The 25478-nt window shown below is 39.4% G+C and overlaps 1 protein-coding gene across 1 annotated transcript in view; it reads right to left on the reverse strand.

The window, feature by feature from the left end:
- The window catches only part of CELF2 (CUGBP Elav-like family member 2), a 786924-nt gene that overhangs the window by 593011 nt on the left and 168435 nt on the right, over nucleotides 1-25478 (reverse strand). The window contains exon 2 of the mRNA XM_081046695.1: nucleotides 6840-6877. The gene's annotated coding sequence lies outside the window, so the exon portion shown is untranslated. The remainder of the gene's footprint in view (nucleotides 1-6839; nucleotides 6878-25478) is intronic.

The following is a 25478-nucleotide window of genomic DNA, read 5'->3' on the forward strand; positions in this document are numbered from 1 at the left end:
CAAGTGGATCACTACTTCCTTTGCCTTGTTTTAAGGCACATATCACAATAACAACATGTCCCAGTCATGTCTGAAGGTAGATGTCATCATGACAACATGTCCCAGTCATGATACCAGACATCTTGAATATATTTTATCTATTCCATAAAACCACACTGTGAGATAGGAAATACTGTGATTCTCCACTTTTTTTCTTTAAAGGAAACCACAGCAACAAAAGAAGATGCCCCCAAGGACACACAGCTTCAAGGAGGTTGATATGGGCTTTGGAATCCAGGTGTTCTGTCTTTAAGGCCTGCACTATTGCCAACCAGTATGGGGGCATATACTAATGGGAGGCCTGATGTGGCAGTGGACATCCTTAACTTAATTTTCTACTTTTATTTGGGCAAATCAGCATATCATACGTAGGATACTGCTTCCAGATAGACATGGATAACTCATTAAATATGTACATAATTTTAATTAAACAAAAATAATACACGGGAAACAACTCCTTTATATAACTGAAACCTCAAACATAAGGGAATTTCAGACTACAGTACATCCTACCTTCAAAGGTAATACCTGCATCTCAGACATTGTAATGAACCAGTCAAAAAATGAGACGTTGCAAAGTCCTGGAAATTTCAAATTTGAGGTCAGGGAATCTTCTGGCATGGAGGAAATCCCTACAATCATGGAGGGTAATGAAGAAGAGGAGAGAGTTCAGAAGATGGAGAAATGGTAAAAAGAGAAACCTTAGTATTGGCCAGAGACAGCAGCACCTAGCAACTAACACGTCCTGCTCCACCAAGCTGGTTCCAGGTTAAACTTCATTCTCAAACTCGTCTGCTCTGACTCCTGCCAATAAAATCTGACTTGTGCTTAGGTTCTTCTCAGCCTATACTTGTTTAATGATTCAATCTGGGAAATATTTTCTTTGGGAGTTCCTATTTGATTTTAGTCATATTTGATTTGATTTGATTTAAAATTCAGTAAAAATATGATATGTATGTATAATTTTGTTAGAATATATGTATTTCAATGAATCTGTAACATAAGGTGGAAACTACGTTCACTGCTGCTTAAAATCTTTGCAGACGTTGGGGTGCACACTTGGTTATTTGCTAATCTGGGTTTTTTGCAAATATGTCCTATACCATGTGATTTGCAGGCCTTCTTGGGTGTTGGCTTAGAAGCAAATTCATTGGCATAAAACCATCCTTGAGTACTTTCTGTTAATATCCTTAGCCCATGTGTTAAGAATTTCACAGTATTATGAAGTATATTCAAATACTAGTTTTAATTATTCATGTTATGATGTTGAATTTCCTTTTTTTGATCTGACATATTGCAAAGGTGATTAAAAAATTGGGCACTCAGAAAGGATACCATTTGTTTTCTTATAATCGATTAAATCATCATGGATTAGACTTCAGGTGTTGATTCAATTTTTAGAGAAGCTAAATGCTATCAATCTTGTAAAGATGGCATGAATACTTAGTGATCAGGGAGCAGTGCATTGAAGTCCCAGTGTTGTGCCTAGGATTTTCTCTGTAGTAGACATGCATTAAATATCCTATTGGCTTAGTCCACTGGGGTCTGATGTCTCCTGTGAATTTGGGAATATAGTTAGCTGCAAACAAGAGGAGCCTGGGCAGGATCTGGGCAGCACAGAACAGTGATTATAGTGTGCCTGTGTCTTTCTTTCTGAGTGTGGTTGCAGATGGCACTGTGAAATCTCACTGGCATTGCCTTGCTGCTCCCTATATGGAAGAAGCAATTCAGGTCTGTTTATAAGCAAGCATTTCCTCTTCGACCTCCCAGGGTTTTGCAGAATGGGCCATCTACATAAGTCCCAGCTGAAATTGCAGACCTGCACTTCTTGTTTTGATAAGAGAACACTTAGTGTATCAGCTGCCATGTTGAAATGAAAGCAATGCAGGTAAATTCCTAAATCCAAAAAGAAAACAAAACCCCCAAACTCCAGAGTAACAAAAATCAAGCAGATTCGTACATCTCAGGGAATCACTTAACAGTTTGAGAATTGTGTTCATGAGTTATATATGTCGGGTAGCTGCCATAACCCCTGCTGGGAATATGTGGTTTAGAAAGAACCACTGCAAAAGTTTTAGATACTCAAATCACATATTAGAATGGAAGTCATGATTTTGTTATCTGGTCCTTTGAGAAGGTCCATGGCTCCTCTTTAGCAGAAATTCCCAGACATCTGGCTGTGCTGATAGTGTTTTTCCTTCCTGCTTAAGGTAGCAAATTGACAGTGGATTGGGGAGAATAAATGTTGGGGCAATAGAAATTATGTAAATGTTGCATTCCAAGAGGACAAATTTCAACCCCTTGAGGTCTTTTAAACAGCATTAATTCAAAAAATTAGACACAAAATTTAACTTTTTCATGCTAATAATGATTTTATAAAGAAAAACTCATTAGTAAAGGTGACAAATATGAAATTCTATTGAATATTTAAATTAAAGAATCTCAGTGAATACTCCAGGGAGATATTTACCCAGCCAATGACTCTCTGATGTTATTAAGAGGTAATTTATTCAAGAACGTCCTCATTCACAAGTTTATGTAAGAACAATATCTACTTTACAAAGGCTTGTGTTCTCAGTATAGCACATACCTAATTTGCAATGACTTTTGGTTAAAATTTTCATTAGGTTGGTTCAATAGTATTTGATAATTTTAATTCAGTTTTATGAGAGCCCAGGTTCCCATTTATAGAATGAGAAAATGAATGCAGAGGAAATAAATTTTTAAAGAGGAAATTTATCTCTCAAATGAGCTCTGCTAATTTCAGTAGCAAATCTGAGGTGGAGGAATGTTAACCTTTAGTATTTCCATGGCAGTCCTTTTGGGCATAGACTGCGGGCATCCATTAAAAAACAGCTCAGATCCACAGCATCAGTGCTTTGTAACTATGCCCATCTGTGCAATGATTGTATAAGAGACTCCTCTGTGAAATGAAATGGAAAGGGGCCCCTAGGGTGTTTTCATGAGCCTGAGGATACATTAGGACATGGAAAACAGAACCAAAATAGATGAGAGGTGAGAGCTGCAGGTTCCTAAAACGAGGGTTAAGGAGTATATAAACACCAGAGGTCAGGAATTTAGGTAGGAGAACTATTAGTTAAGCTTTAATCAAGAATGTGAAATCAAGGCAGACTTCGTGTCCCAAATACAGGAAGGTGAAAAAGCCAGATCACAGGACCAACTGGTCATGGGAGGGTAGACCAACCCTGATGATGTGATGGGGAGTTTGTCCTGCTTGACAGAAGAAGGGATGAGTGAACAGAGGTTGGGAAACACACACACACACACACACACACACACACACACACACACACACACTCTCTTAAGGGTTTCTTTTTCAGTAATTAAGTTTCCTGTTAAAGCTACCTGATTCAGACTTCCATGGTGATAACATCAAACTCCTTTCCAGCTGCAAATAGCATAGGGACATGCAAAGTGAAACACTCCCAATTTTCTCAACATATGGAAAGAATCTAATATTACCTGCTGACAATGAAGTCCAACTTCTTTTAAGATCGTCACCATGCTGACAAAGGAACTGTCAATAACACTCCCTTCTATGTCGTGCGGCAGGTGCCTGAACACAGAGCCGGGCTTTGCAGAGACTGCTGTGACAGCTGTGGGTGAGGATGTCCCCAGAGGGCAGTCCACCCCTCCCCCCCCATTACCATTCCGAACTGGCCTGTTTTCTCTGACCCCTCAAGTACAGGAAGAGGACCGCTAAGCAATTAATCAGTGAATTTGATGAATGTAGAAAACCAAACTAGATTATTCCCCTTCTAAATGTCAGTTTCTATTTACTGAAGCCTTCCTTGTGTTTGGTCTCTTTACCTAGCTCCTGCAAGTGCCTCTGGTCTCAGGAAACAGACTGTTTCACACCCTTATCCGCAACAGTCTTCTTTATCAGTAGGGGTCCTGGGCCAGAACGTCAGCCTCAAATTAAGACGGGATTCAAATGAACTTTTCCTGTTTTTTCTTTTCTTTCTTTAGGTCTAGGCCCCTGAGATACCATATAAAACCTTTGAAACCAAAGTCAGAACTCTGTGGATTGGTAGCATATGGACGATAGTCTATATAAAACACATTCTGCTGGTATCAGAAGTGGATCTACAGAATATATTGTGTGTGACGGCCATTGTCATTATAAGTTATAGCTCTGTATATTACAGTGTATAATGAAATGTGATGCTAAAAGTGACAGCAAGCTTTGGATTTCAGTGTCTAAATCACCCGTTTTATTCATCATTTGGCAGCTAAATGTCTCTTAAATACTGTGTGAAGTTTTATGATTTAAGGTTCAACTAAAGAACTAAAAAAATGTGTCAAGCTGCATTTACTAAGTACAGTCAGACTATGCTGCATGAAACCATCAGAAGGCAGATGTTTGATCCGTTTCCTTTGACCTCTGAGGAGAGGAGGGCAGGGCCAATATTAGAGCTGGTCTGTCTGCCTCTAGACTCCCCATCCCCAGAGGGTCATGGAACCCACAATATGCACAGAGCCAGGTAAGCGTTTACCTGCTTTACTGTACGTCACTTGCTCTGACAACATTTTTAAGCTCTTCTTTTCCCCTAAGACACTAATATTTTGTTCTCTGGTGGTAATTTGCACATTTAAATCTCCTGTCATTGTTAGTTTTGCTATGACCAAAGAGAATGCATCAGTGTGTAGGAATCTTAACTCACTATTGGTGAAAGGCTCAATAGTTTCTAGTCTGTGACTATTATGCACCTGCTGGTTTTCTTGAAGACTCTGTAGCCTATGGCCCTTGTTTTTCTGACTTAGGAGCTTCAAAACAGGATATTCTGTTCTTGTGATGGAAGGTAGCCTAATTTGACAAAGCTCTTGTTATTTGTGATTTTTATATAACTGAACTCTCTCCTAGTGGAAACGGCTGTCCATCCCCTCCCCTATACGCACCACTCATAATGCCAGGTGAGAATGGGGCCATAAAAGAGTGGCATCTCATTTCCGATCTCACTTTGTTTTGACTCTGCCTCTAGTGGATATTCTTGGTCAGCCTTCACACCGATAAAGGCGCAACCCACTCTGCAGTGTGCTCCCCATGATTTTAGGGGATCTGTGAGGTCCTATTACGTCCTGGAATGTTTGCCCATCTGTTGGCTTGTATTGAAGCAATCACAATTCTCCATTGTCAGTACTTCCTCCTTTTATCCCAAGGCATGGATGCCAGTGTAACATAGATAACTCCCTAAGATGTTAGTAATCATACACCAAGGTACAGGGAGTATGCGGGACTTCTGTGTGTGTGGGGTGGTGGTGGTGGGGATAGGAGGCCATGAAGGTTGAAATTCTAAAAAGGGGTGAAGAAAGGGGACCAAGAAAAAGGGACAAGGATAAGAAATTGAAAATGCGGAGGTCCTGATGACACACTTGCCTAATGGCCTTTGCCATTGGTCTGGCGACAAAAGTCTAGGGTTTTAAATGATCTAAATTGTTTTTTGTGAACCTCTCAATTAGAGAGGCTAAATCTCATATGAATGAATTCTCCTGAGCAATAAAATGTATAAAATCTTTTCCCTCTCATAACAAAGCAGATCATAAAAGAGCCAAATACCAAATTCTATCCATGCAATGCATATGTATTTTAGGATTAAGTAACTTTTTCCTTTCCCATCTGTGCTCTAAATCTGTGCCATATGTCACCTAACAAGGTATTTACCATTATTCTTTTATGCAGTTCACTGCATTTTGTTCCTCTTGTCCCTTGAAAATTAGCCTGTCTGTAATCAGAAATCACTTCTCCTCACAGTTCAGTGCACCTACTGTAGATGTGGCAAATGCTTGTTTACGGGGCTGGTAATTGGATTAAAACATTGAAAAGAAACAGAAAAATGGAATGTATTAAAAAAAAAGAAAAACTTAAGCATGAAAATCAACAAAACCAAAACAAATGAAAATCTCTAATGAATGAATTTGCTATTAATAGGAATCATTAATCAGCAACAATATTCCAGAGTTTGTGGCCCTCAATATTCAATTGCAAGGACGTTTAAAAACCTAAGAGAAGAAGGAAAAGGATTCTGAATAGCCTATCTGTGATGGTGACTGGAAAATGGCTGATTAGTTTCTGCGTATGTTCTGGGCTGTCTTGAAAATTGGGCAGTGCATATGTCTTCACTCAATCTGGATATAGAAATGCTACATTGGGGAAAGTGCCCCTGTATTAAATTATTTAAGGAGAATTAATTATTCTTTTAATTTGAATATCATTATTTTGATATTCAAAATCACAGAAAAGAAAAAAAATAAATATGACCTCTTTCCACAGTTTTGCTAAGTAGTATGAATAGGCAGAAGTGACAGAGTCACTGGACACGGGGGGCCATTTTGTCAATTCAGGACTGATGAAGTTGGCATATAGTCTACTGCTTCCAACCTCAAAATTATAACTATAGGCTTAATTTTCTGAACATTCTTCCAACAACCTTATTCAAAATTTATTTTTTAAAAGAAGCCAGTGTGTTGGATAAACTAGTAAATAAAACAAAAGCTATAGTAATAAAGGAATGTGAAATCAAGTTGTCATACAGAAATGCCATTATCCAACAGTAGGTAGAGCTTTGATGTAAATGTGATCCAAAGAGACAACGAATCAGACTCAACAGTAAACAAAATCCAGAGGAGAAAAATCCAAAGAGAAACATCATAAATGTTTACATACCAGAAAATATAAAAAAACAGAAAGTGTAACCCACATGAGAAAACCACCATCACCACCTTCTAGCAGGTACCTTTAAACAATCCACATTAAGTTTGCAAAAGAAGCAAGCTCTTACCTGCTTGACTGGATCACTCCTTCTCTAGCTCTGTAGACCTAAAGAAGAAAAACATAAAAGCAATTAAGTTCAGTTCTTTAATTTGAGAGAATTTATGCTAACAAATAATTTTTAAAAATTGCTCATTTTTTTCATTAAAGGAAAAGTGCGAATGAAAGCAATATATAACAGTTAAGCAAGTGAGATGGATATTGCTCTTGTAAATTGCTCATTGTGCTCACTGACCTAAAGTGAAGGCAGGAGTGAAATTTAGTAGTGGGGAATTGTTCAGTCCTCATCAGAATAAAATGATAGTGCTGCATTAATTGATTTCTGCCACATTCATGCCAATAAGATTTTTACTAGGGTCTGTCTGTATTACCTTGCGGCTTTTGATACCCTATGTCTATCTTTTATTTTATCCACATCAATTGAATTGAGGGTGAGAATGAAAATGAATGTCCTTCTATCTAGGAATTTGATGGAAGAGGATTATTATGGGAATATGCTTGGTTTAGGTGGTAAAATCTAGAACATTAGCTAGTTGTTTTCTGGTCCAATGCTTTACTGTAAAATTGTTTATTGTAAAAGTTTTTTGGCCAAGCAATACAAACTGGGTTCTAACATGTTATAGATGAGTTATACCTCATTTTTGTGGTTGCCATTGGTATAAGATTGATGGATTAGGAGCAGTGAGGAATATTCTGTTACATTAATAAATGGAAAATCTAAGCCCAATTTGTAGAACCCCCAAATGTACTGGCCTCGACAGGAATTGGCAAACTACGGCCCAGGGCCAAATCTAGCCTGCTACCTGTTTTTATATGACTCGCGAGCTAAGAATGGTTTTTACCTTATTAACTGGTTGAAAAAATATTGAAAGAAGAATAATATTTCACATTATTCAGATTAATTGTGAAAATCATGCAAAATTCAAATTTTGGTGTCCATAAAGTTTTACTGGAACACAGCCACACACATTTGCGTATATGCTGTCTGTGACTGTTTGCATACCGCAACAGCAGAGATGAGTAGTAGGAACACGGAGAACACTGCCTGAGAGTCTTAAAATATTTACTCTCTGGTCCTTCACCGAAAAATGCATTGACCCCTGGTTTAGGCTGTGGTTGATCTCATCTTCATTGGGGATTTGCGAGGTGATGGGATGAGACCCTAATAACGGAAGCTGGTCAATATAGATACGCAAGTGATAGCTTTTCAGACCATTGAAATAAAAACGACTGTATTTCATTCTGGAATCCTTGCGGCTGCTCACTGCAGACTGAGGGGTAGACTCATGGACAAATGGAGTAGTGGGCCATTTGTGCAGGAAGTTCTAGGCTGGCTTCACTGCTATAATATAATTACTCTAGTTATTTATCAAATTCCCCTTTTATTTTATGATAAGATCAAGACTTTCTTTAATATTTGATGGGAATATCTAGAACATTTATTCAATATGGAACAGATAAGAAACAACTCTTGAAAGAAGCAAAACACAATATGAAAGTACACATAAAATGATTTATATGAAGTCCAAAGGGTTTACATATTTATATGAAGTATGCATATAATGTATATAATACTTAAGCATTTATATGAAGATAAAACAGACATGATCAAACTATATTTTTAGTGAAAAGATATATTCATATATGTGCCGTAAAGAATTAACTTTGCCAAGAGAGGTCTAGTCTTCATCCTTGGCTCTTGGAAGCTGATTTTAAACCTTGGAATATCCTGCCTGATAAGAGTGTCATTATTTACCTGGGGACCTTGGGCTGTACCAGATAATCTACTCCACCAATGTGATTTGTGGCCCGCAGAGGGGGCATTGGACCACGCAGTATCAACTTGACTTCTGAAGGGGCTGGAAACAAAGTCAGCCCTGCAGATGACCAACCATATTTACGTTGATTGAGCCCCCCAAAAAACCCTGGACACTAAGGCTTGGGTGGGTTTCTATGGTTGGCAGTACTGTGTACAAACTGTCACACATCATTTCTGAGAGAGGTAAGCACTGTCCACACAACTCCACTGGGAGAGACCACCAAAAACTAATGCTTTGGAACCCTCCCCCATAGGTCTCATCCCGTGGCTGATTTTAACATTTGTCTTTTCACTGTAATAAACCATACCTATGAGCACAATAGCTCGGATAAGTTCTGAGTCCTTCCAGCAAATTATAGAACCTGAGGTTGGTTTTAGGGAACCCCTAACTTGCAACTGGCATCAGAAGTGAGGGTGGTCATTGGAACCCTGAAAACTGCAATATGTATACAGTTTTTATTTGTATATATGTATATGCATATCACAAAAATTATGCAAGTGGTTACCAGGGTCAGGTGGTGAACATAAAATTTGGTTTCTAGGATAGTAGCAATAGTATATTTCTTGATCTGATGGTAGTTAGATAGTAACATATAATTATTTTAAAGCTGCACATACACATTTATGTACTCCTGTATTTATAAATAGCTCCATATTAAAACAAGAGAAAAAACATTCTCCATAGAGTACATTACTTTAAATAAACACCTGTGAATCCCTCCCCCCCACACACAGTCCAGTGTAGCAAAGTATTCAGCTTCACAAAAGATTGCTATTTTTGTCATTAGTCTTATTGCTCAAGAACTATAGCCCATTTTTCAGGAAGGAATAAATCACTTGGTTGTTCAAACATTATAATCATGGTCATGTGATAAAATATTGGTTTTAATTTGTTTCATTTGTTATTTTCTGGAGTTTTGGAAATTCTGTCCCACTGCTTATCTGTGTACCTTGGATCCGAGTTTGTGATTTCTCTTGTTTTGACTTAGTTGCAGCAGAATGAACATCATCTGTATAGGTTAGATGGAGTGACTTTAAAATTTCCACTACCCATTAGAGTCACATATGATCAGAGCGGTGACTGTCACTTCCTCCACAATGGGAACTGGGATTCCTCTCCCCTTTTCAGCACCTCTCTGAGTTCTGGGACAGAACTCTGAGTTCTGGGACCACTGTATGCCGATGTATACAATTTTAAATTGACTGACCACAAGGAGGATTTGAACCCATCAACAGTCAGTCCCCGTACTCCCAGATCCACTCAGGCCCAGTTCCTGGCCTTTTTGCAGTCATTGTGTGACTACACAGTACATACAATGCTGTCATGTGGAAAGACCTCCGTCATCCTCCATGCAGGGAGAGCAGCTCAAAACCAGCTCAGGATTCTTTACAGCCAGGTCATTGAACTTCTGAAAGAGCCATCGCTTAGTGACAGACAAAGGGGATTAGAGCCCCCAAATAGTGATGCTGTAATATGTTCACAGTAAGGTGAGACCATTTTAAGTATTCATTTAACTTCTTAAGGTATCTGATATAATTTATTGACCTTTAAAAATAATTCAAAGTCAATACAGTTTGGAAATATTGTTTTGCTAGATGTTAGGAGCATGGGTATCTCCTATAAAATACTATAAGTACAGGTAACAAAGGGAAAAAAAAAAGATCATAAAGATGGCTGGTAACTAGCTGAGTAAAATAGTCAAATTATGCCAAGGAAGCAGAATTTTGCTACAGCCCTTCCTCCATCAGTGGCCTGCTCAGACAGACAGATACATATACATTGCAGACAGAAAGTCACTGGGTCATCTTATAAAGTGACGGCCTTTTTAAAGTCACCCAGATCCGCTGTCACAAGTCAATTCCTGGTACTTGCATTACCTGGTTTCACCTGATTCCATTGTCATATGGCCCTAAATAATTATGGATCTCTGGCTTGTTCTGGCCAACTGAACAACTCAATCAAATTGACCCTGTGGCAGCTTGTTTCATTGTTTAGCAGATAGCAGTTAGGACCCCTGAAGCCTGAGTCCACCACATTTGGGGCATTTAAAGCACAAAACACCAGGCTGCTTCTAAGCAAAGAATATGGTTGTAAAGAACACACCACCACAGGTTGTCGCAGGCAGGGCTGGGACACGCAAACGGCAGTTCTCAAATGTTATTGTGCATTAACCGTCACTTCATGGAACTTGTGTGGAAACGAATGTTTAGCTCCCTCTCCGGAGCGACCGGTTTGGTACTCGGTATCGGCGCCCCAGGGATATGCACTTTCAGTAAGTGCCTAAGTCATTCTGACACTGATGGTCTTGGAGAACCTTAGAGAAACACTAAGTTTCTCTTTGTCCTGTAGCCCAAACAGTTAGCACTGCTTCTAGGCTTCCGAAGAGGGCAGCTGGTGTCACTGTCAGCATGGCATCAGCGTGCTTAACGCTAGGAGCTATTAGCAGTTAACGCTAGGCGCTATTAGCACACATTCTATCACCCAGTAGGAAAGTTGCACCCAGTGGTCCTATCCAAGCTGCAAGACTCACTTGGCCATTGTATAAATGGTACTTACTAAGTTTCCATGTAATTTTGAGGATGTAAAGGATGTGACCCCTCCCCCACAAAGTACTTTGGTAATATCATGTAAATGGCTACTCTAATGTCCCCAGGGAATAATCATGGCCAGTCTTTCCCCAGACCATACATAGCTACAATCATCATTACCTTACAGCAGCTATCAAATAAAACCACAAGCAGCTGGGCCAAGCTGGTCTGGGTTTTTTTTGTGTGTGTTTGTTTGTTTTTTGTAACTATATTAAAAGACTTTATATTGTTAATCAATGGAGGCAATTGAAGGTTAAGTATTTAGTTCATCTGGCCCTTAGAATAATGACTCATTATAAACAGAGCTACAATATAATTTCCCCCAATTTAAATTTGGCATTCATTCATAGTTATTAAGAGCTAAACTATAAACAACCTATTTTTATTTTTTATCAATGTTTCGTCATAATTTTGTTGTTTGCGAACTGATCTGCTTTGTCTAATGGTCACAGCCAGGCTTGTCAATCAGTAAGGATATTGGTACTCTCACTGGAAACTCAGTCTGGGTGTGAAAGTCAGATTAATTCAACAAATATATGTTGAGTATATGCTATGTTTAAAGGGTGTATACTAATAATACTCAGTCCTTACCTGAAACAGGCATGCCATCTTAAGTAAATAGCAATGATACTATCAAAAACATACAAAATCTCTCAAAGGATTTCAGGTTAAAGTGCGTAGGTTTCAGAGGGAAAGGAAATTATATCTTATGAGGATAAATGAAGACGTCATGGAAGAGGTAGGGCTAGCAATGGCAGTTTAGCAGGGGGCGTGTTGAGAGAATACGGAATCCAGTTTGGGTGGTCTGTAGATTGCACTTTGGAGTGAGAGCAGATGGCAGAGCTGTGGGCTGTTATCCATCCATGAATTTGGGTGCTGGCTCCTAGTGAGGTTTTGCTAATTTCAAATCAAGGCTCCATTATAGTGGGAGCCAAGAAGATGGCGTTCTGTTTCCTAGCTACAGAAAGTCAGTTGCTCTCTGTTTCAATTGCTCCACCCATGCACATAATACTTTGTATTCCTCTTTATTTCAAAGGAACATCAGCATCATAAAAACTGTTATTTGATTAGGACTTTACTCTTCACAAAACATCAACCCATACATTATTGCTCTTGGTTCATATAAACAATTTTTCCGGTGTTTGGGGCTGACATTTTAATCTCTGTTCTGCAGGCGAGGAAACTGTAGCCCAGAGAAAAAGTAAATTGTCCAAGGCCACAGTGCTTTCAATGAGAGAACCAGGAGTCACATCCATGTCTACTGCCACCAAACCCCAAGTAAATTGTCTCTTTTCATAGTAAGGAGTAAATAAGAATGGATATAAATATCTTTTGTAATAGAGGCAAAGTCAAAACTCCCTTAACTACAACCCAAATAATATTCATGTTCAAGTGGCTAAAGTTTTTTACATGCAACTGTTAAGAAACAATAAATTAATAACAGCAAAGCAAAGAATAACAATACAACAGCAAATAAAAGCTGGCATCAGATAAAGTGAAATAGAAATAGTTGGGTCCACCAGATAGTAAGTGTCTTTGATGTGATGCCTCATGAAATACGTACATTCCTTTTAGCCAAAAATGTTTAACGTGACTCCATTCAGGCCTCAAAATACACCTTCCACTTCACAGGAAATGCGACCGATAGAGGGATACCCTAAATGGCACCAGGAAGAAGCACCCCGTCCAATCCAGAGGGTGGGGCGTTCTAGCAGGACAGCTGGCGTAGCCTCCTTAGCAGGACAAGGCGAGAAATTGTAGAGTAGGGTTGGCTAGTGTAGGGAATGGTGGGAGGGAAGGATTAAAAAGGAACCTGAGGAGAATGTAGGGTGCTATCTTCATTGTGGTAATGATCTTATGGATTATACATGAGGAAACTTACCAAACTGTACATTTTCAATATGTACCGTTTATTGAATAATAACTATACTGCAATAAAGCTGTTAAAAATGTGAATGGTGAAAGTGATTCGTAAAGCTACAGAAGTGCTCATTCTAAATCTTTGGGGAGCTCAGTCTCTCCCTCTAAGCTGATGTTTTGCCTGAATGAACTATTTCACCCTTTCAAATCGTAGAGGCAACTGGAGGATGGGTATGGCTACTTTTGTAAATTTGGACCTCTTTGGGGCACACAAGTTGAGCAGTCAGTGCAATCAAAGGGCTGTGCTAGCAGCTGGGGTATGCAGAAAATCACAGGGCTAGTTGTAAGGGTAAAAAACTAAAATGAACTGCCATTCTCAGATGCCCAAAACACTCCTGACTGGAAAACGGTATAAGCTATGCCCCAATCGAGTGGAAAGGCTCAATTTTCTTTCAATCTGACCGTCATCTGTTTCCACCTGTGCACTTATCTCAGGTGTTCCAGCAGATTGGGGGCTAATGCAGGTGCACTCACAGAGGCGCCTTGGAAAAAATCAAATTTGCATAAGCCCACACATTGCAGAGTGCTTAAAAGATCCGTCAGTAAGTGTGGTGTTACTGCTGCAGATAAAAATAAAACGTCTCCCTGAAATCTGGGGAACATATTCAATAAATCCAGCTTACATGCTCTTTAAATTATAGGAAACACTTCAACTCCAATTTATAGTTGTGACTAGATTGGCAACTACTCCTGTGGCCTTTTGGGTTTCAAAACACCTCCATTTCAATATGTGGACACCTGAGAACATTCGCCCACAGTCACTGACCCTCTTCTTTCTTTCACTTGGAAGGGGCTAGATGCAGGCATGCATTTTGAATATATTACTTTTCTTGAAACAAATGCTTGGTTGATTTTCACAACCTCCATCGAGATAGGCAGTCACTAAAATAGGAAGCTGACCCCAGACATTTTTCCAGATTCTATTGCATACTTTTAAAAAAGTCAGTGTTTGACTAATAGTTACCATAACTGCCATAGCCATAATGCCAGTGGATCAATAATTCATTTATTCAAATAGCAGGGCAACTTTCAACCTGACATCTTAAAACATCTTCAAATGAAACAGGGATTCATTTGGACTGCCCATAAAGCATATCCATTTTGCCTTCTGTTATTCACCTCTTCATCATGTTCCTGTCTGATTTATTTTTGAGAGTCCCTGGCTTATAAATGTATGCTGTGGTGTGTGTGTGTGTGTGTGTGTGTGTGTGTGTGTGTGTGTGTGTGCTTAACAAACAAATGAATTGAAGATAGGCTACAAGGTAAACCAGCTTCTCTCTCGCTGACACACAGCCTTCCTCCTCAGATGGGAATCTTGGCTGTTTCAAAAACAAGTCTTTTCTTGGCTTTCCTTTCTCCTCATCTGTTACTCCCATTGCCACGTGAGACTCATCTTGGTTTCTTCTACTACGTGCCAGGAGCACACAGGGTGCGGACTGCTGACTGCTGGAAGCCTCATACAGGTTGCAGTTGGAGCTGCCACCCACGTTCATCTCCCTGGGGCTGAGCGGAGCACTGATGAGTGAACTGCCCTCCCCAGACTCATCTACCCTGGGCAGGCACACAGTCAGCGGACATTCTTCCACCTGGAACTCGCCTGACAAGTGGAACCAACACATGGCACACACTTAGTCCGTGGTGCTTGGCTGGGCCTTTTCACCTGGGATAGAGAAAGGTCAAAGCTCTGAGGGAATGGAAAGAATGGATTTGCGCTGTCAGGTTGAAGAGTAGATTTGGGAACCCAGAAATGACTATGGAAGAAAGGAAATTTAAGATGCCTGAAATCCTAGGTAGGGTGGTGACAGAAACAGTGGAAAGGTCTACACTTTGCAAGCAGGGAGAAAAAGGAAGTCTGCTGAGAAAGTCCCCAACCATTAGAATCACCTGGGCCTGTCACAGGACAAAACCCTAGCACAGGTTTCATGGACTTGGTTTCATTGGTGGATCTTTAATTGCTGGTGATTGTGTGGGATAAATGTGCACAAATAGTTTTTGCAGAACATTTTGTTTTTTCTTTTTCCTTAGTTTTTTAATTTTTTTTTTTTTACCAAATGAGCTATTTGTGGATCGTAACATTTAGGAACAATTTGCAAAATGTTGATGTCTCCAATCCTACCTCTCTGAGCAATCCCAAATCCTAGCATTTATTAATAAATGACATGTGAAATTATAGTACCTCCCTTCTATTAAAACTAATTCCTGATGGATTGACACTAGGATTAAATAAATAGAATCACAATTTCTTTCTTATATCAGCATTACGTATTTTCAACTACAAAGTTGGTATTGATTAGATTATTAGCTCTAATGATCATTAGGAACCAAACTTTTAATGCCTGTTGGTAGGTTTATCCATCTAGGAAAGACATGGGTCTTCCAAGGGGGTCTTCTCTCCATCTTCTTAAGGACAGATAATTAAAGAGATATTTCAAGGCATTTGGATTCCAAGAATAAAATGACATTTCCTTCTTGTTTCTACATATGTTGACATATATCCATGACATATTCTATGCATACTATGTATTTGTATGTAATGCTGAGCCATTGGAAAGCCGATCTGTAGATAATTTTGCTATTTCCACAAATTGGTGGGCATAAGCTCTCTATATAATTTTGATTACCAAAGTCTTTGCCATGGCAGGCATATTCCTTGGCCTCAGGAACAAGGTTTGACCTTTTCAGCTCCTTTCAGCAGTTTGACATTAATTTTTATTCTTTATTCTTAACAGGTTTTCACTGTACTTAGCGAACAATACAGGGGCCCTGGGGCCAAAATAAACCCATGAAGTGCCCATGAATTTCAACCAAAGATTGCGGCGCTGCATGATTAAAAGCTTTAAATTCTCAAAGAGCGACGTGATTAATCCAGTACTACAGTGCCGACTGGCTTCACACTGGCTTCATTTGTTGGTATTGTTATTTTCCTCGGGTATATTTGATTTGTTGGAATGATGATGATTTTCGTTTGTGCAGTTAATGTGAATCTCTCCCTGCAGTTGCAAAAACTGTCTTAACTACTTCAATAATTTTTTTATGTGACTCCTATCCAACTTTGTGAGGAAAAGAATGCAAGTGCAATGTATGTATATGAAGATAGATTCACCTAAACCACACACCTGGGCTCCTACTGTGAAGGCGAACACAAAAATTCTCTTCAGTTGACTGTATATATTTTGCAGAACCAAAGACAAATGGTTCAGATGCTTTTCTATCTCCGTTTGTTTTCCACCTAGCTATTTTGAAAGATCTCTAGGATCCCAGATTTTCCCTTGATAGCCCATCCCAGTGTTAAAAAAGTATGTGCAGCGATTTCCAGCCAAACTGTACTTCTGCACTTTTTCGTATGCTTGTTCTTTTGCAAAAAATAGAGAACATCCACTTTGTTTCCTGTTGTACTATGGCTTCAACTACCCACGGGGTGCTCTAAGCATAGTTTTTTAGCTTCACTTTGCCAAGTTAAACACCCCCATTATCATTAATCTTTCATCACAGAGCTTGTGTTATAGCACTTTGTTTGTATTTCTGTATCTATTTTTTAAAACTCACGTCCCAAACTGGTTGCAATAAGAGTATTACAGTGAACATTGAAATTGAGTCCTGGTTTCAGTTCTTGCCTCACCTCATTCTGAAGACAACTATTGCTGTTTCCATCATTATATCAACATATAGACTATTTTTAGTTGCTGAAAATTTATCTTCAGCTTGTGATCTGCTAGGTTCACTAAAACTGTATTTTTGTGCTTTTGCCTACCTATCTTTACCCAGATTTTGAATGGATTCATAAGTCTTTTTGACTCCAAGGATGTTTTAATATGCACATATCTTCCATGGTTTTTATCCTTAAACTAGTTTGTTTTGAGAGTTCAAAGTTATTTGAGATAAGCTCTGGAAGGCTAAATAAACATACGGTTTGGAAGTCAATATCTCTTTCAAAATGTCATTTACAACAAAATGGACTTCTTTTGTTGCAGTAGGTTAACTACTGGTAGTAAACTGAAGATCACACACTGAGGAATCCATCTGTGCTCTAAGTCCATAACATGTCACTACTGTTGAGTGAGACACATCATAATATTTCTGCTACATGACGTGATTCACCTCTCAGGGAAAGGATGGCTATGCAGGGCCAGGGACATGAGTCTGATATTAGGAAGCAGTCATTTCAAACTTTAAGTCAGCCTTAAGAGACTTTTCCATGGGCTCACCATCTGAGGCTTTTCTTATCTTACCAGGTGATTTCCTATAGCCACAAACTGTCTTACTCTCTTTTCTGCCAATCAGGTATTATGTGAGAAATAATGACCTTTGGGCATGTCTTTCTTCCTGTTTTCCCCTTGGCTCAGCTGCTCACTTAGACGTTCTTTGGGCCACAGTTATTGGACAGCTTTAGTAGCCAAAAAAAAAATCAACGTCATAGTACTTTGAGAATGACCAAAATTTAAAGAGTATGAATGGGTCCCTGAAAATCACTTCCTCTTAATCAGTGTGTGAATACCCTAAATTTTTCTTGTGCTTTTATTCTTTTCGGGAAACTGGAGAGGTGTTGCAACTTATGAGACTATTCTATTTGAATGGCCCTAAATATTAACTCGTGGTTGCTTGCCTTTGAACAACCACGCAGACATAACCAAAAATTAATAAACATCACTCAAGTTCACAGTTGCTGTTCTTGGGCAAGTTCTTCTTCATGGTACTTTGAGGGTCCACAGCAGCTGGAAGCTTAAAAATGAAAGATTTTTCAAGTTCACCTTTAGCCGCAGTACGATTTCAGCTAAGCCTGCCTGAGGACTTCATCCTGTCTTTGATGGAAACAATAAACTATGATGAGTTTGCAATAACAGCTCTTGTTTCCACCGCCATCTCATTTCTAAGAAGTTGAACAATAGCTCCTTATATTGCTGAGAATAAGACCCTCCAGAACAGCCGTGAGATGGAGAAGCTGGAATGAGGCTTTCTTCATGCAAGGTGCCACAAGGGTCATGGAAAGACATCTTGACATTGAGTTGCCATGGATGCATTACGTGGTCCCTCTCTTTGGGCATGTGGTTGACATGCGCTCCAATTAACACATCAGAAAGCAAAGCTACTATGTCAAAGATTATCTAGTGGCTCCTAAGTCCACTTTGCCCATCGATTATTCCACCATTCCTTGTTAGGCTGGAAAGCAGATAAATTAATTTTTTGCCATTTTGTGACATTTTTCTTTTTTACTTTTATATCCATTTCTGTCAATTTAGGATTCAAACAGCCCCCAGAGAAAGATATCATTTGTTCTAAAGACAGGTCTATAGAGGAGGGGTCAGGGTTTAGTACAAAATGACACTTTTTAGGCACATGCATTTCCCTCAGATCATGTTGTACCCTTCCACATACTCCTGCCAAGCCTGCTAGGCCTACAAATCTAGATATTAAGTGAAGCCGTAGGATAGAGGGGTGATCATTTACCACTGGGAGATAGGTCAGCACTGAAAGACCTGAGAACAGTCACACCATCCTGAAGTGTAAGGTCACCAGGCAGAAGTTCAAAGGGCACAGCCACTGTTGGCATTTTACTCTTTTAGAAATAGTGCAAGTTTTCAGGTGTATAGTAAGCCTGGGCAGATATCTGTCATCTAGCGTTATCTGATCTGGGCCATGGAGGGGAGCCTCAGTGTAATGCTTGAGTGAATTTGTTTGTACGATGGTTCTATTCTGAACAAGTGCAGGTAAATTCCACAATTTATATAAATATATAAAAAATGTTCCATCATCCATTAATTTTCTTCTATCAAACATTTGTAGTTTACTTAATGGCATTGCAAGTACTGAATTAGCTGCCAAGGAACATAAAGACAATTTCTCAGCCTCAAAGAATGTGTTGAAAGAATTGAGGGGCACTAATATGGAGCTAGAATACTGGTTGGACTGTGGTCGAACTAAGTGCTGTACTGGGCAGAGCAGATGCTGAATGTCGAGGGCTAGAAAGATGGAGAGAAGTTACATATTCTAGTGACTGACCTGGTAGAATGGAGCTGTGGAAGCCCTGCCCAGATCCCGTTTATCTGGCCAGTGTTCCCCTCACCCAGTTGCTGTGAGTGTTGGCTGTTAGGGCTCACAGCTGCTCTCTTCTTTTCTGAATGCCCCTTAGCCCCTATAGAAGTCACTGCCTCCAAGAGATGCCAGGGATGTTACTTCCTACATGCAAACTCCACCACCCCAGAAGGGTGCAGTGTTCACCAAACGACAGGCTGAAGTACAAAGGTCCAGCTCTCCTACCTTAAGATGAGGTGCTCCAGAGCTTTCTGTGGGATAAGGATGAAGCTGGGCTTCAGCTAAGAGCACCTCATTGCTTAGCTTCTTCCCTGCCCTACCCTGTTTCCCTCAGTCCCTCACAATTTTCTCTACAGAACACTCTTAGTACATCACCTTCATAGGAATCCCTCTCGGCCTCTACTGCAAGGGAGGGTGACCCAGGACATGGCAACCAAGTCTATAATTGCAAAGCACTAACATTCATGGGACGATTATGATCATTTGTATGTTCCTTGCATATTCTAAAATTTAGATGTATATTATCCATCTGGTACAATGCAAATATATGTTTACAACTGGAACCGGTGATTCCATTCCTAGGTATTTATCCAAGAGAAATGAAAACACGTGTCCACAAAAAGCCTGGCACAAGAACATTTATGTCAGATTTATGCATATTTGTACAAGCCAAAACGTAGAAACAACCCAGATGTCCATCAAGTGGCGAATGGAAACATAAACTGTGGTGTGTCCCCAAAATGGAATTCAACACAGCAATAAAGAGAATGAACTACTGATACATGCAACAACATAGGTGAATCTCAAAACTACTAGGCTGAGTGGAAGAAGCCAGACTCAAGACAGTACACCCTATGTGCTTCCACTTAAATGAAAGTCCACAGTAGACAAAACTAATCTAGAGTGATAGAAATGAGAGCAGTGATTTCTTCGGAGGAGGACGCGAAAGTGACTGAAAGGGAGCAGGAAGGAATTTCTGGGGCGATAGAAATATTTTGCTTTCATTTGCATTCATCACAAATGATGGAAGAAAACAATGCAGATCTGAGCATTTCACTATATGTGAATTATACTTCAATTGTTTAAAAAAAGCTGATGTGAGAAACATCTTTTTCTGAATTTTATTTTGATCATCAAGTTGTGTTGAACAGGGACAATGACAAAGTTAGCTCAGAGACACACCAAGTGGTTAGTAGCAATATTTTAGCTTCCCTATACATTCATTCTATAGAGTCTTGAATGCTCTATTTGGGTTCAAGTTACTTTAGGTTTACCTTGGGGTGGGGGGGGAGGGAGAGAGGGAAAGAGGGAGAGAGGGAGAAAGAGAGAGAGATAGTATCAGTTATCCAGATTGTGTGTGTGGTTTTTTTTAAAGGAATGTAACATAGGTCATACTCTTTGAAGACACTTAATTTGAAAAAATAAAAAATGTTCTGTCATTCATTCATTTTCTTCTATCAAACATTTGTAGTTTACTTAATAGCATTTCAAGTACCAAATTAGATGCCAGGAACATAAAGAAAAAGAAAATATTTTCTCAGCCTCGAAGAACGTGTTGAAAGATTTGATTGGAACTATTGTGGAGCTAGAATACTGGTTGGTCTGTGGTAGAAGTAAGTACTATACAGGGCAGCTCAGATGCTGAATGGTGAGGGCTAGAGATCCATCTGGGGGTCCTACGAAATATTTCTTAGAGAAGGCAAAGCTTGAAATAGCACGCTGAGGTTTCAGTAACCACAAGAGACAATGGGGTACTGCTAAAGTAGGATTCTGGATTTTGGCGAAACTCATTTAAGACCTTTGCTCCAACATATTCTCACTCTGGGCAATTGTCTTATTCTTCTTCAGCCCCACTACATTATTTCTAATTTAGAATAATAATACCTGCCTTGCAGTGTGACGATAACTTCATACCTCTCCATTATTATTATCGGGGAAAGGTGCTATACTTAAGTCATGATCACCCGTTAATGCTCTGCTTTACCACATCAGCAACTCAAGCTAATGGCAAGCAAAGATAATTGGTGAAGTTTGATACGGGGGGTCCAAGATCAAATCCGTTTCCTTGTCTTTTCTACCTTCGAGAGGCTCCCTGCATTCCCTGGCTGATAGGCCCTTCCTCCATCATCAAAGCCAGTAGTGTGGCATCTTCAAACCTCTATTTGTGACCTCTGCTTCTATTGTCACATCTCCTACTTCCCCTCTATTTTTGTCATCACTTTGCCTACTCTCCCTCTGACCCTTCTGCCTCCCTCTTGTAAGGACCCTTGTGATAAGGACCCTTGAAGACACTCAGATAATGCAGGAAAATCTCACCATCTCAAGATCCTTAACTTAATCACCTTTGCAAAGTTCCCATTAACATGTTAAGTAATATATTCTGGGATTTGGGGATTGGATGTGAATACCTTTGGGGGCGGATTATTCAGCCTTCTATAGAATATACGTGAGTTATAGTGAGGCCACTTTGCAGAATCTGAGCAGTAGAAAGGCAAGCTTTTTGGGACTGAGTGGACAAAAGAATGGTTGGGGCAGGAAAAATCTTGCATCCCCTGAGAGGGAGCTGGAGCTGAAGGTAGAAAAGAAGCCTCACACTGACTGACAAGCTGAGATCTGCGATTTAGGGAGCTGATTCTGGTCAGGGTGGAGTGTAACTAGCAAGGTTCTGGGAACTGGAGGTGAGGCTGGAACCTGGAAGTCATTGCAATGGGCCAGGTGAGGTATGAACTAGAAAGTTCACCACTTTTTAAATCTTGCCCAAGGGGGATTCCATCCTTAATCACCATAACAAGGGAGGAGATTTGAAAAAAGAAGATGGAGGGGGAAAGGAGAAGGGGAGGGAAAAGCATGGATTTCTTATTTGCAGTTTTGACAGAATAGGTAATCGCTAAAGGAAAACAACTTTCATGAGATTTATTACCTTGTTTCCCCCAAAATAAGACCTAGCCGGACAATTAGCTCTAATGTGTCTTTTGGAGCAAAAGTTAATAATAAGACCTGGTCTTATTTTACTATAACACCGGGTATAATATAATATAATATAATATAATATAATATAATATAATATAATATAATATAATATAATGTAAATACCAGGTCTTATATTAATTTTTGCTCCAAAAGATGCATTAGAGCTGATTTTCCAGCTAGGTCTAATTTTCAGGGAAACAGGGTAGTAATTATGTAATTTTTTTGTAATTATTACAATTTATTTGTAATTAGTCATGAGCCACTGAGGGACAGGGATGCGTCCGGAGAAATGCATCCATAAGCGACTTGTGGGGACAGCAGAGAGCACCCTCACACACCTACAGATACAGCCTACTGCTCCTACACTGCAAACCTGTACGGAATGCCACTGGACTGAATGCTGTAGGTATCTGTAACACAATGGTAAGTATTTATGTATCTAAACATAGCAAAGGTACAGTAAAAATATAGTTTAAAAGATAAAAAATGGTACCCTCATAGGGCACTTACCATGAATGGAGTTTGTGGACTGGACGTTGCTCTGGGTGAGTGAATAAGTGGAAGAGTGAGTGAAGGCCTAGGACAGGACTGTACACTGATGGAGACATTACAAATACTGTACACTCAGGTTACACTAAATTTATATAAAATTTTTTCTTTCCTCAATAATAAACTAACCTTAGCTTACTGCATTATTTTTTACTTTATAAACCTTTTTTTAGTATATATATTTTTAACTTTTTGACTCTTTCATAATAACCTTTAGCTTGAAACACAAGCACATTGCACAGCTGTACAAAAATATTTCCTGTATATAATTATTCTATAAGATTTTTTCTATTTAAAAATTATATTTACTTTCTGCTTTTAATTTTGGGTTTTTTTTTTTTTTGTTGTTGTTAAAATCTAAGACACAAACACACACATTAGCGTTGGCCTGCAGAGTCAGCATCACCAATATCACATGGCTTCCACGTCCACACCTTGTCCCACTGGAAGGTCTCCAAGTCAATGACACGCATGGCGTCCTATGACAACAATGGCGCTTTCTGGAATATGTCCTGAAGGACCGGAGGCTCCTCTCGAGGAGGTGTCACTCTTTTCAGAAATATGTGTATAGTTATTGCTTGGTTTCTTTTCTGTCATCATAGGTTAGCTTATAGGTAGATAATGTACGATGAACATTCCTCTTTATTGATGAATATCTTTCAGTGTTGGGGGTCCATGGTTTTAAACTTCTTAGATGGTTTTTGAGGTGTGCAAAAGCTTCCGCTCAACCCTTCACTGTGAATTTTCTTGGAGGCGCATCAGCTATGCGTTCCCATCCAGTTGCTACAAGTCCTCATCAGTCATTTCCCCAGTGTCCCCCTCATCCTCACCCACAGTGGTTTGCCGTCTCAACTGCAGCCTCCTCATTTTGGCACATCCTTTGAAGTCATGGGTGAAACTCTTACTCAAGATGCCGTTCATACACTCCTTGGTGACATCACCCCAAGCCCAAGCCAGACTACCGATTCAGTCATCGATGATGTCATCCTTCCAGAATGGCATCAGTGTCTCCTCAGTTGCAGTCATAGCCTTGGCAAAGGTCCCCCTAGGGAGCAGGCTTTAAAGGCTGCTGTACCTCAATGGATCCAAGAGGTGGTGTTTGGAGGGAGAAACAGTACTGAGACATTGGCATGAAAATCACCAATAAAAGGAGAGTGTCGGGGGCATTCACAACAATGAGCGAAATCTTGAATGTTATGTTATTCTCCAAACAACACTTCTCCTGGCTGGCATAGCAATTCAGGAGGGCATCTTGGGAGAGGAGCTGGGCCATCCATTACTTCTGCTCCCATAGTGCCCTGGCAGTGTGTGCTCACTGACATGCGTGAAGGCCCTGAGCTCGCAGGAGCCAGAGCACAGAGGGTTTCCACGTGTAACCTGCAACGTCACCCTCAAGAAAGACTTATCCTGTCCCTAAAAGCCTTGAAGCCTGGCATTGACCTGTCCTGCTTATGCTTCCTGCATAATACAGCACAGTGTTTCACAGCAAGCACTTTTTTTACTAAGTAGAAAGAGTACACTCTAAAATAATGATTAAAAAGTATATGAGTAGTATAGTAAATACATAAACCAGTACCATAGCAGTTTATTATCATTATCAAATAGTAAGTACTGTACACAATTGCCTGTGCTATACTTTTATATAATGGGCAGCACAGTAGGTGTACTTTCACCAGCATCACCACAAACACAGGAGGAATATGTTGTGTTACGACAGGAATTTTCCAGCTCCATTTTAATGTTATGGAATCACCATAGTAAACGTGGTCTGTTATTGATGGAAACATCGTTATGGGGAGTCTGACCGTACTCACTTTGAACTTCTTTTAAATATTGCAAAACTGAGGGCATTTTAGACTTGAAACATAAATATTTTATTAAAGAACAAACAATTCACTGACTAACCTGATCGAAAGAAGAGTTCCTCATTATAAAAAGAATGACAAATTATTTGTATACAGGGCATGATCTCTTTAATATACTCCTGTTTTCTTTATGAATTGAAGGATTAGCTAGGTCAAGAAAATCTTAAAGAACAAAACCCCTTATTATCAAGCACTTGAGGTCATTTTATATTCAATAAAATAATTTGAACAGCATTTTTACAACAAGAGACTAGGTACCTCATGCTTGCTCTTTCTGGCAATCAGAAGTCAAGCATAATTGTTAAGCATTCTTCTGGTGAACATTCGTTGCTTTAAGAACCTCAGTTATGCAGATTAATTTATGAGTTCAAGATCACCTCTAGATAAGATGTTACAGATGCTCCTAACCACAGAAAATGCTCCCTCATCTCGCTTGAAGACTACAACTCTCCAAAAGACCCTGACATTTTCTCTCTATTATGCAGGCAAAACACACAAAGTCCTAGGACATAATGGCATGTTTTGGATAATAACAATCCAGGCTCTGTGAAGACCAAATTCTATCAGGCTAGTTAAAATATTAACTACCTGACTTGGAAAAGAAACAAAATGAATCTATATAGAATATACTCATATATTCAGAAACTGTAACAATAATTAATATATTTTGTGTTTAACTTTCTGAATATGTCTTTCTCTACTGCAGAAAATTTGAAAAAAAAAACCCATAAAAATAGGCTTTAAATACTTTGATGATAAATGCATTTATAGAAATTGGAAAACAGGTTAAGATCTGGCTTTCCTATTAGATGGATACACAAAGTTGCTTAGATAATCTATGGAGGTCTGGCCTTAGAGCCAGCATATGTAGTACTTCACTGATTTTCCTAATAAAAGTAAAACATGT

This window comes from Rhinolophus hipposideros (genome assembly GCF_964194185.1).
Source record: "Rhinolophus hipposideros genome assembly, chromosome: 1".
Taxonomy (NCBI): Eukaryota; Metazoa; Chordata; class Mammalia; order Chiroptera; family Rhinolophidae; genus Rhinolophus; species Rhinolophus hipposideros.